Source organism: Coenobita brevimanus, chromosome 65 (assembly GCF_032717465.1).
Source record: "Coenobita brevimanus isolate Jiangsu-jjx chromosome 65, ASM3271746v2, whole genome shotgun sequence".
Lineage (NCBI taxonomy): Eukaryota > Metazoa > Arthropoda > Malacostraca > Decapoda > Coenobitidae > Coenobita > Coenobita brevimanus.
Genome location: NC_137018.1, coordinates 51,568,185 through 51,579,151, shown reverse-complemented (window position 1 = coordinate 51,579,151; position 10,967 = coordinate 51,568,185). Strand labels below are relative to the sequence as shown.

The window sequence follows — 10,967 nt, the reverse complement described above, 5'->3', positions numbered from 1 at the left end:
CTACGGTCCATTTATTTATATATTTATTTATTTTTTAATTTTTCGTACGCACAGAAAAAATCTCAGTCCAGGTTCCATACATTCCCCCCCCCCAACGCGCGACAAAAAGAAGAAAGTAGGAAGAGGGAAAAAAAAAATAGTTCCCAGGCCCGACGCTGTGTTCTTCTTTCCCTGTTTCCCACGGTCAGGCCAATTCTCCCACGGCCGCCTCCCCGCCCCGCCCCGCCGACACGCCGCTGTCTGCTGGTCGGGGCGCGCTTCATCGTCGGTGTAGGAGGCTCTCTCTCTCTCTCTCTCTCTCTCATTACGATATATCTTCAAATTATTGCCTGTCTCTAATCATCATCATCGTTATTATTATTATTATTATTATTACTATCACAGCCACCACCAACTATCCTCCTCCTCCTCCTCCTCCTCATCATCATCATCATCATCATCATCATCATCACCACCCTTACCAAGAGTCAGCAGGGTAATGAGTGAAGAGCTTGTGCGTTTGTGGTAATTAACAACGACGATATTGTGGTGTAATTAGTGATGAGGCACCCACCCTTAATTACATCTTAATTGACAGGGGAGACCGTGTGTGTGTGTGTGTGTGTGTGAGAGAGAGAGAGAGATTGAGAGAGAGAGAGAGAGAGAGCACATAATAAGGGGAAAAAGAAGAGTAAAGAGAGAGAGAGAGAGAGAGAGCACATAATAAGGGGAAAAAGAAGAGTAAAGAGAGAGAGAGAGAGAGAGTATAAAGATCACACAGTAAGAGAGGAAGGAGAAGAAAGTAAAGAGAAAAACTATTACAAGCGAGGAGGGAAGAAATTTAGGAGAGAAAAAAAAGGAGAGAGAAGAGGAAGAAAATTGGATGATGGAAGGGGCGAGAGGGAGGTAAGATGCAGTGAAGGAGGGAGAGAGATTGAGAGAAAGACGTAAGATAGAGAGAGAGAGAAAGATACGAAAACTCTACGCACAACCCCCACCCGATTTCATTAACACTCACTCCATTTTCTATGTGACCATCAATTAGATTATTTTGAAGAGGGAGACTAATAGATTTTACCTGTTATTAAATTCTACCCTCCTCATTTATCAGTCTGAAGTTAGGTTGATAATGATACTGATGATGATAACGATGGTAGCCTGGTAATGATAATAATAATGATAATGGTGATGATTGTGTTGCGAAAAGTATTATTATTATTATTATTATTATTATTATTATTATTAGAGGTGAGGTAATTTATTTTTGTATGTATAATGGCTTGTAATACAGATAGAAATTGAAGTTAATTATAATTTTTAATAATAACTAATAATACTAACATTAAAGAAGACACTTCGTTTTTTTTTTATGGTATGAGATGTAATTGTGTGTGTGTGTGTGTGTATTTCATTGTTGTGTGTGTGTGTGTGTGTGTATTTCATTGTTGTGTGTGTGTATTTAGTTGGTTTGGTGTGTGTGTGTGTGTGTGTGTGTGTGTGTGTGTGTATTTGTTCCATTGTTTTGTGTGTGTGTGTGTGTGTGTAACTAGCAGAACAGTAATGAATTTATCACCAGTACTACTTTTTATCTCCTCTTATCTCGACTACTGATTGTCTTAAGGATAAAGGTTAGTATGATGATGGTGACGGTGGTGTGGTGGTGGTGGTGGTGGTGGTGATGATGATGATGATTTTTTTTTTTTTTTTTTTACCTATTTCCCTACCTTTTTAAACACAAATTTCACTAACCCTACGGAGTGCAAAACCCACACTTCGCTGGACGTGTTTGAGGCCTGCGTCATTAGGAGAGAGATTGTATTTTTGCGCTATATTCACGAGGGGGAAGGCGAGGGGGTGAGGAGTGGGGGAGTTAGAGGGTGTGTGTGGTGGGGGTGGAAGGGGTGTGGTGGGGGTGAGGTTGGGGGTGTGGTGGGGGTGGAGGAGGTGTGGTGAGGGTGTGAGATTGGGTGGTGGAGGGATGTGGTGGGGGTAGAGGTTGGGTGGTGGAGGGGGTGTGAGGTTGGGTGGTAGGCTTGTGTGGTGGGGGGTGGAGGTTGGGTGGGGTGAGAGGTAGGGGTATTGGTTGGTGTATAAATGATGGTGTCCCTGTGTGTGTGTGTGTGTGTGTGTGTGTGTAAATGATGGTGGCTGTGTGTGGTAATGACCCTCGTTACCAGCTAATTAGCCCCGAGACTGATCACACCCTAATTACCCCACACGCCCCACTCTCATTAGGTAAGACGCACCCTGATTGGCCGGCACGGGGGGGAGAGGCACGCTGATTGGCTGAGGCGGACAGGTGTGTGGGTGGGGGGACAGGTGGGCGGGCAGGTGGGGGTGGAAAGGTGGGTGGGTGGGGGTGAAAAGGTATGTTTGTGGTTTACTTTTACCTGCCAATTAAGGTGTGGCGGGGGGGGGGAAGGTGAGAGGGAGAGAAGGGAGTACGGGGAGAAAGGTGGCAGATTTGGAGGGTAGAGGAGGGGGGAGAGAGAGAAGATTGTGTTAGGGAGGGGGAGAGAAGGGTGTGAGACGAAAGGGTAAGAAGGGTGGTGGAGAGGTTGGGGTGGGAAAGAGGATTGAGGGAGAGGGAAGAAGGGGAGGAGTGTTGGGGAGTAAAACGGGAGAGGAAGTTGGGGGAAACGGTGGGGAGAAAGAGGAAAGAGGATTGAGAAGGTGGGAAAGAAGAGGAAGATAGGAGAATAACGAAAAGGAATATGGAAGAAAGACAAGGGGTAAAGAAAATAATAACCAGCTAAACAGAAAGAAAATGGAGTGCCAGAGAAAAAGAAAATGGGTAGAGAGAGGAGGGGGGGACTACGGGAGTGAGAGAAATATATAGAAAAACTTAGAGAAGAAAAGAGAGAGAGAGGGAAGAGAAAGGAAAGATGCAGGGAGAAGGAGGCGAAGGAAAAATGTATATATAGACGAGGAGATGAAGGAGAAAGATAATTGAAAGGGTGAAGGAAAGAGGAAAGAGGAGGAGGAAGAAGGAAGAAAGATAGGAAAGTGTAAGAAAGTGCAAATGGAAGAGTGGAGGAAGAAGGAGGAAGTTGGGAGGAAGAGAAAAGATTGGGACATGAAATAAAGAAGAATTAAAGGAGGAAATAAAGACAGGAGGAAGATTAGAGAAAGATAAATGAGACAGTAAGATATGTTAAGACGGTGAGAGGAAGAAATGAGAAAGACAGGAGGAAAACTAGAGAGAGAGAAAGAAAGAAAGAAAGACTATGATATATTAAGAAGAGGTATTTTTTAACCAATGGAGCAGAAGGGTTGTCTTAATGGAAACGTTGTAAGGATTTAGGCCATCGTATAACCCCTTCAGTACGATGATTCTCTCTCTCTCTCTCTCTCTCTCTCTCTCTCAGTTGATTCTTGCTTCCTTTAGACGATTTTCTTGACTTTGGAGAAACCATTTGTAGTAACGCGGTGAGAGAGAGAGAGAGAGAGAGAGTGAGTTTCCATCGCCTCACAGCCTGATCTGTCTCTCCCTAAGCTGGGTAAAATCTTCTGGGAGTGGCAAGACTAAACCACTCAAAAGAAGTGGTTAAGGTCCTTGTAGTGTGTATTTAGGGTGTGTCAGTTCCCGAGACTTTCAGTTGATAGTTCTCATTGTGTATTTTCTGCTTCTCGTCCTCGGTCTTCCTCTCCTTATTCTATGCATGTATTTTTTTTTTTTTGGTCCAACACGGCATAGGTTTCACAGTCTGTCCGCCGAGGCCCAATAGTCCTCCAAATTCTATACACCTTCACATGCCACCACCTCGGCGCCAACACCCACCGTCCATACTGAATACATACAGAAGTTGTGTAGTTGTATCAGTGGGAGTATTTTTTTTGTTTATTTTACATAGCGGGTCTTTTGGTAAATCAGTAAAGCCTTTTTTTTTTAATACGAAATTTACTTAAACTATTCCCTGCCCCAGCCAAGAATCGAACCCGGGTCCCTTGGAACTGTAGGCCAGCTCTCTAATGTTGTTTTTGTTGTTATTGTTGTTGTGGTGGTGGTGATTAAGGTGATAAGGTTGATGACAGCAGTGGTGGTGGTCGTGAGAGAGATTTGGGTAATTATAAGTTTAATAATTATGATAAAGATTTTGATAACGCAAGAATGTACAAAATGGATTATTATTATTATTATTTTTTTTTCAGGTGGAGTAAGTGCGACAAGAACCACCAACAGGAGAACCGTTAGTGTTGTCAGTGGCGGTGGTAGTGGTGTCAGTGGCGGTGGTAGTGGTGTCAGTGGTGGTGGTGGTGGTGGTGGGGAGGGTCATCGCCAGGCCACGGGGTCATCCCATACCTCCTCTAGCACTGCCACACCAACACACAAGGTAAGGCACTGCGTTTTGATTGAGTCTACCCTCATCATAACATTCCCCATACCGTTTTCTGTTGCCGTGTATTACCCCTGCGTTTCATATTTTCTCGTCATCTTTTCAGTATTCAGTGTATTTCCACCCTCATACTTATTTATCAGTGAAGAAGATTTTTAAAAACATGATAGATTTATTAAATTTATGTAGCCAATAATGTATATCCTTAAAATTCAGAAGCAAGATTTGTGGTACAGAGGAAACCTGAGATGTTCATGAGACTAAAACGTTTAGTGAATGGTAATTGGAAAACGATTTGATGCAGGCAAAGGTGTGTGTGTGTGTGTGTGTGTGTGTGTGTGTGTGTGTGTGTGTGTGTAAAATTCCCACAGATCATGCCTGGAAACACGTGCCCACAAAAATATGAATAAATAAATGAATGAACGTGTACAATCAGGGGTGACAAGATGAATAATGTAACTAGCGAAAAACAAATTACATTACACGTTATAAGAGGCGGAATGTGAAAGGGGAATCAGTTAATCTTTACATTTATTTATGCATTTATTCACCACTACTCTCTTCCCTCCACGCCTCCCTCCCTCATATCCTCCCCCAGACTCTCCTTCCTGTTTGTGTATGGTCCTTACTCTCCATATTGTCTCACTTATAATACTTTTAGTTGTAGTAGTAGTGTAGTGGTAATGGTAGTAGCAGATGAAGGAGTTGTAGTAGTAGTGGTAGTAGTAGTAGTTGTTGTTGTTGTTGTTGTTTTGTATGCAGAAGTAGTTGTGGAATTAGTAATAGTAGTGAAAGAGCAAGAAAGTCTGTTGTGGTATTAATTGCATCTTCTTCTTCCCCCCCTCCCTCATCTCCCCCTCCTCATAACCCCCTCCTTCCCCCCTCCACATAAACCCCTCCTTCCCCCCTCCCTCATCTCCTCCCCCCCCTCATAACCCCTCCTTCCACCCCATTGCACATCTTGTTAACCCTTCCCTCCATCCCTCCACCCTCCCTCCACCCTTCACTTACCTTCTTCCTCTCTCTTCTGTCATCCTTCATCTTCTTCTCTTCTACCGTCTCTCTTCCATTTCCTCTTATTTACATACTTAATTTTCTTCCTCTTTCCCCTCAGCTTTCTTTCCTCTGTCTCTTACGTTTCTGCCATTCCTTTTTCCCCAGTTCTTTCGCCTTTCATCTACTTCTTCCTCTATTGTCTTCCTTCCTGCTCCCTCACTTTCTTTGTCTTCTCCTTCGCATATCTTCGTTTTTCCATGTAAGCTATCCTTCTCCTCTTCTTCTATCCTCCTCCTCCTCCTCCTCCTCCATTGTCGTCTTATGTTCCTCAGTCTCATTCCTTAATTGCTTCTTATACCTACTCTCTCTTCTTCTGTCCCTCTCTTTCCTTCTATCTTAATTTTCTTATATTTTCCTTCTAATATTGCTTCCTGCCTAATTATATTTGTTGTTTTTTTATCACTTTCTCGCATCCTTCCCCTTCCCTCCCTGTCTCTTGTCTCTTATATATATATTTTTTTTTATCGTTTATTTATTTATTTGTTTTTTGCCTCCCTCCCTTCACTATCTCCTCTTCACATCCTATCTTACCGATCTTCTACCTCTCTGATTCCTCCTTCCACCCTTTATCATCTTATTGTCCTTCTCTTCCTCTTTACTTCCCTGTCACTCTACACACACACACACTCAACCCCCCCCCCACACACACACAGTCATCACGAACCATTAAGCACCCTCCAAAACAAACTAAACACCTAAAAAAAAACACACACACACATACATAAACGAAAAAGAACGAGAGAAAAAGGCCCGAAAACTCTCAATATACCTCAGGGCGGAAATTGAGGCAGTGTGAGGTGTAACGCGAGTGGAGCGCCGCCCTGGTGGTGAGGGGGTAACTATTAACTCGACCTGCTTCTTGTGACACTTCCATTACCTTCGAGTCATCTGTCATGGTTGCGTGTGTGTGTGTGTGTGTGTGTGTGTGAGAGAGGGAGAGAGGGAGGGGGTGAGAGGTAAGGGGAAAGGCAGGGGAGGGTAGATCAGGTGATGAGAGAGGGAGGGGTAGAGTGGGTGTTTAAGAGTGACTGATGAGGGAAGGTTAAAGAGACTGGGGCAGACTGATAATAAGGCCGTTTAGGTGACACGCACACACACACACACACACACACACACACACACACACACACACACACACACACACACACACAATAATTAGCCTGTTTGGATGAGAAGGGGGGGGGAGGTTGTTTGGATGAGGAGAGAAGCTTAGACAGTGAACCAGACACAGACAGACAGTAATTAGAGCTGCTTAGATGAGAGAGAGAGAGAGAGTTAAAAAATCCTGTAAGTCGAGGCAGGATGGATGAGGGTAAGAAATATGGTGACGTTAAAACATTGAATTAAAATAGGGATCACTCTGAAAGAAAGTGGAGATTGGCGGGAAATAACTGAAAAAAAAAGATGGAATGGTAAAGATAATAGGAAATAAAGGATATACGGAGAGAGGTGGAAAATAAAATGGGACGTGAAAAACAAAGGAGAAACTATAGGAAAGAAGGAAAATAAGATTGTTAACATTTTGAGAAAGATAAAAACGTATAGAAAGAAGAAGAAAGGGGTAAAGGATGTGTGTGTGTGTGTGTGAGAGAGAGAGAGAGGTGGCAATTGAAGTGAGCGATGGGAAACAGAAATGGGATTCGGAATGGAGTGCAATGGGAAAAAAGAAGGAGTAATGGAGTGAGGATGAGGAAGAGAGGGGGGCAGGGAGGAGGGGGTGAATGAGGAAGAGAGGGGGGCAGGGAGGAGGGGGTGAATGAGGAAGAGAGGGGGGCAGGGAGGAGGTTGTGAGAGGGGGTGAATGAGGAAGAGAGGGGGGCAGGGAGGAGGTTGTGAGAGGGGGTGAATGAGGAAGAGAGGGGGGCAGGGAGGAGGTTGGGAGAGGGGGTGAATGAGGAAGAGAGGGGGGCAGGGAGGAGGGGGTGAATGAGGAAGAGAGGGGGACAGGGAGGAGGTTGGGAGAGGGGGTGAATGAGGAAGAGAGGGGGGCAGGGAGGAGGTTGTGAGAGGGGGTGAATGAGGAAGAGAGGGGGACAGGGAGGAGGTTGGGAGAGGGGGTGAATGAGGAAGAGAGGGGGCAGGGAGGAGGGCGTGAATGAGGAAGAGAGGGGGACAGGGAGGAGGTTGGGAGAGGGGGTGAATGAGGAAGAGAGGGGGGCAGGCAGGAGGTTGTGAGAGGGGGTGAATGAGGAAGAGAGGAGGGCAGGGAGGAGGTTGGGAGAGGGGGTGAGTGAGGAAGAGAGGGAGGAGGTTGGGAGGGGGGAGTGAATGAGGGAGGGAGACAGAGGGAAGGTACAGTAGGTGCAAGGGTGGAGGGAAAGGAAAGGTGGAAGTAAGGGAGAGGATTGGAGGGAGGAAGAAGGGATGAAAGTGGAGGGGATGAAAAAAATGAGAATAGGTTTTAAAGGAGAAGGATTAGAATAAAAGGGAAGAGGAGGATTTAGTGGAAAAAAAAATATTTTAAGGGAGAAGGGAAATTTAGGGAAGGTACATTTTAAAGGGAAAATAATGTGATTTAAATCGAAGGATGGATTAAAAGAGAAAGGGGTGGGATTTAAAGAGAAAGGGGTAGGATTTAAAAAGGGGTGGGATTTAAAGTGGCTTGAAATTTAAAGGCAGGGATTGACTTTAAAGGGAAGTGTATGTGATTTAAAGGGAAAGGTATGTGATTTAAAGGGACATGTATGCGATTTAAAGGGACGTATGTGATTTAAAGGGACATGTATGTGATTTAAAGGGACATGTATGTGATTTTAAGGGACATGTATGTGATTTTAAGGGACATGTATGCGATTTTAAGGGACATGTATGTGATTTCAAGGGACTTGGATGTGATTTCAAGGGACATGTATGTGATTTCAAGGGAAATATGTGATTTAAAGGGAAAGGTATGCGATTTAAAGGGAAAGGTATGCGATTTAAAGGGAAGTATGTGATTTAAAGGGAAAGGTATGCGATTTAAAGGGAAATAAGTGATTTAAAGGGAAAGATGTGATTTAAAGGGCCATGTATGTGATTTAAAGGGACATGTACGTGATTTAAAGGGAAAGGTATGTGATTTAAAGGGGCGGCGGCGTTTAAAGAGATTTTGTTTAAAGGGACACGGATGAGGGTTAAAGTGATTCCGGAGGGGCAGAGGGAGGGAAGGTGAGGCATATTGGAGACACCGGAGGAAAAGGAGGGGGAGGAGGGAGAGAAGGAAGGGAAGGGAGATATGGGGAAGAGAAAAAGAGGGCAGGGGGAGAAAAGGGTTCGGGGTAGGAGGGAGGGAGAGAGACGAAGATGAGGGGGAGGGGGAGTAAAAAGAGGGAGGGGATTGAAAAAAGGGAGGGAAATAAAATAATGGATAGAGAGGGGAGGAGGAGGGGGAGGGAGGAGTGATGTTGAGAGAGAGAGAGAGGGTGGGGGAGGCATAAGAGGGAAGGGTTGGAGGGGTGGGGATGGGGGGAGGGGAGGGGGGGGAGCAGATGAAGATGGAAAGATGAACAGTAAAAGAAAAATGAAAAAAAAATCCCCCCCACTCTCTCTCTCTCTCTCTCTCTCTCTCTCTCTCTCTCTCTCTCTCAGCCATTAAGAGCAGGCCAGAGTGAGAGAGGCGGTGAGAGCAAGAGAGATAAAAGAGTCTGGCTGCAGCAAAGAGTGAGATGTCAACAGGCTGAGAGAGAGAGAGAGAGAGAGGGAGAGAGAGAGTGAGAGAGAGAGAGAGAGAGAGAGGTATAAGTTAGCCAGTGTTAACGAACGAGAGAAAGAGATTAGGGAAGGAGAAAGAAATACTGAGAGAGAGAGAGGGAGGGAGGGAGAGAAAAGGGAAGAAAGAAGGGAGGGAGGGAGGTCATACACACAGTAATTTTATTTCGTCACCCTTCCTCTCCCTCCCTCCCTCCCTCCCTTCCTCTCACTCCCCTCCCTCTCTCCCTATTAGCCTTACCCTCCCTCCCTTTTCTTTTATCTTCTCCCTCCCTCTCTCCCTCACCCTCCCCGGTTTTTTCCATCTCTCTCTCTCTCTCTCTCTCTCTCTCTCTCTCTCTCTCTCTCTCCCCTTCCGTCTTTCAGTCAGAGGGGAAAGGAAGATGAAAAAGAGAGGTGTGCGAGGAAGAATGAAGGCAAGGAGAGAGAGAGAGAGAGAGAGAGAGAGAGAGAGAAAGAAAGAAAGAAAGAGAGAGAGAGAGAGAGAGAGGAATTAACCACATTAGCCATTTAAATACTTGAAAAAAAGACCTATTTTCTTACACGAAGAAGATGAAGGTAATGGCTTTTGTTTTTCCATTTTTCTTCTTTTTTCTTCCTTGTCTTCTTTTTCCTCTCCTCCTCCTCCTCCTCCTCCTTCCTCTCCTTCTTCTTCTTCTTCTTCTCCTTCTTCTTCCTCTTCCTCTTCTTTCTTCTTCTGTCTTTCTTCCATCTTCTTCGCCTTCATATTCTTCTTCCTCTTCGTCTTTTTAGTCTTTCTTCCTTCGTCTTATTCTTCATTTCTTCTTTTTCTTCTCGTCGTTGGTGTGCTTGTTTGTGCTGTTTGTTTCTTGTTTATTTACTCCTTGTTTTGGTGCGTGTGTGTGTGTGTGTGTGTGTGTGTTTTTTTGTGTGTGTTTCTTAGTACTGGTGTTTGTAATGTAGAGAGAGAGAGAGAGAGAGCGTCCCAAGTTCACACCTCGAAGAATTATTCCGGAAGCTCCCTAACGCCTCGTCCTTAGCGATTTGTTTTTTTTCAGATACGGCACATTAATATAAATTTGTGTATTATTTATGCTGTGTGGTGTATATGCTGAGTGTGGTGGGATTGGTGTGGTGGTATTGGTGTATTATGCTGAGTGTGGTGGTGTGGTGGGATTGGTGTGGTGGTATTGGTATATTATGCTGCGTGGGGTGGTATTGGAATGGGTTATGTGACACTTAAGAGGTGAGTATGGAGTAATAAGGATAATGAATCGCTTAGGAAGGTGTCTTAGGAAGCTTCGTTCTTTGGAGTTGAGTTGGGGACGGGATTCATTTACCCTCCCCTCCCCTCCCTTACCTTCCCCTCCCCTCCCCTCCCCTCCCTTACCTTCCCCTCCCCTTCCTCTTAATCTTTGCCTCCCCACTCCATCTTCTTTCCTTCCTTCTCTCCATTCTCCTTCTCCTTTATCTCCCCTTCATTTTCCCCTCCACCCCTTTCCCATCACATTCCCCTTCCCCTTTTTCCTTACTAGCACTCCTTCCCCTTTCTTCATCTCTTTTCCTCCATATTAATTTCATTCCCCCTTCCCTCCCTACCTTACCCTGCCCTGCCCTGCCCTGCCCTGCCCTGCCCTGCCCTGCCCTGCCCTGCCCTACCCTACCCTACCCTACCCTACCCTACCCTACCTTACCCTACCCTACCTTACCCTACCCTGCCCTACCTTGATTTTCATAGAGTATTTATTATGTATGTTTTTTTTCCCACTCTTTCCTTCTCCCCTCCACTCTCCCCTCCCCTCCCCTACACGCCCCTTCTCTCCCCTCCCCATCCCCAACCCCTGCCCTCCTCCCCCCTCCTGATTATCGTACCCCCATCATTTCCCCCCCTCCCTTCCCCTCCCCTCCCACTCTCCCCTCCCTCTCCCTGATCATCCTTCATCTTCT

The 10,967-nt window shown here is 45.3% G+C and overlaps 1 protein-coding gene across 1 annotated transcript in view; it reads left to right on the top strand.

Annotated features, from left to right (window-relative positions):
* Positions 1-4,262: 4,262 nt before the first annotated feature.
* LOC145405021 (lachesin-like) overlaps positions 4,263-10,967 on the top strand; it is a 139,766-nt gene continuing 133,061 nt past the window's right edge. The window contains exon 1 of the mRNA XM_080276521.1: positions 4,263-4,313. The gene's annotated coding sequence lies outside the window, so the exon portion shown is untranslated. The remainder of the gene's footprint in view (positions 4,314-10,967) is intronic.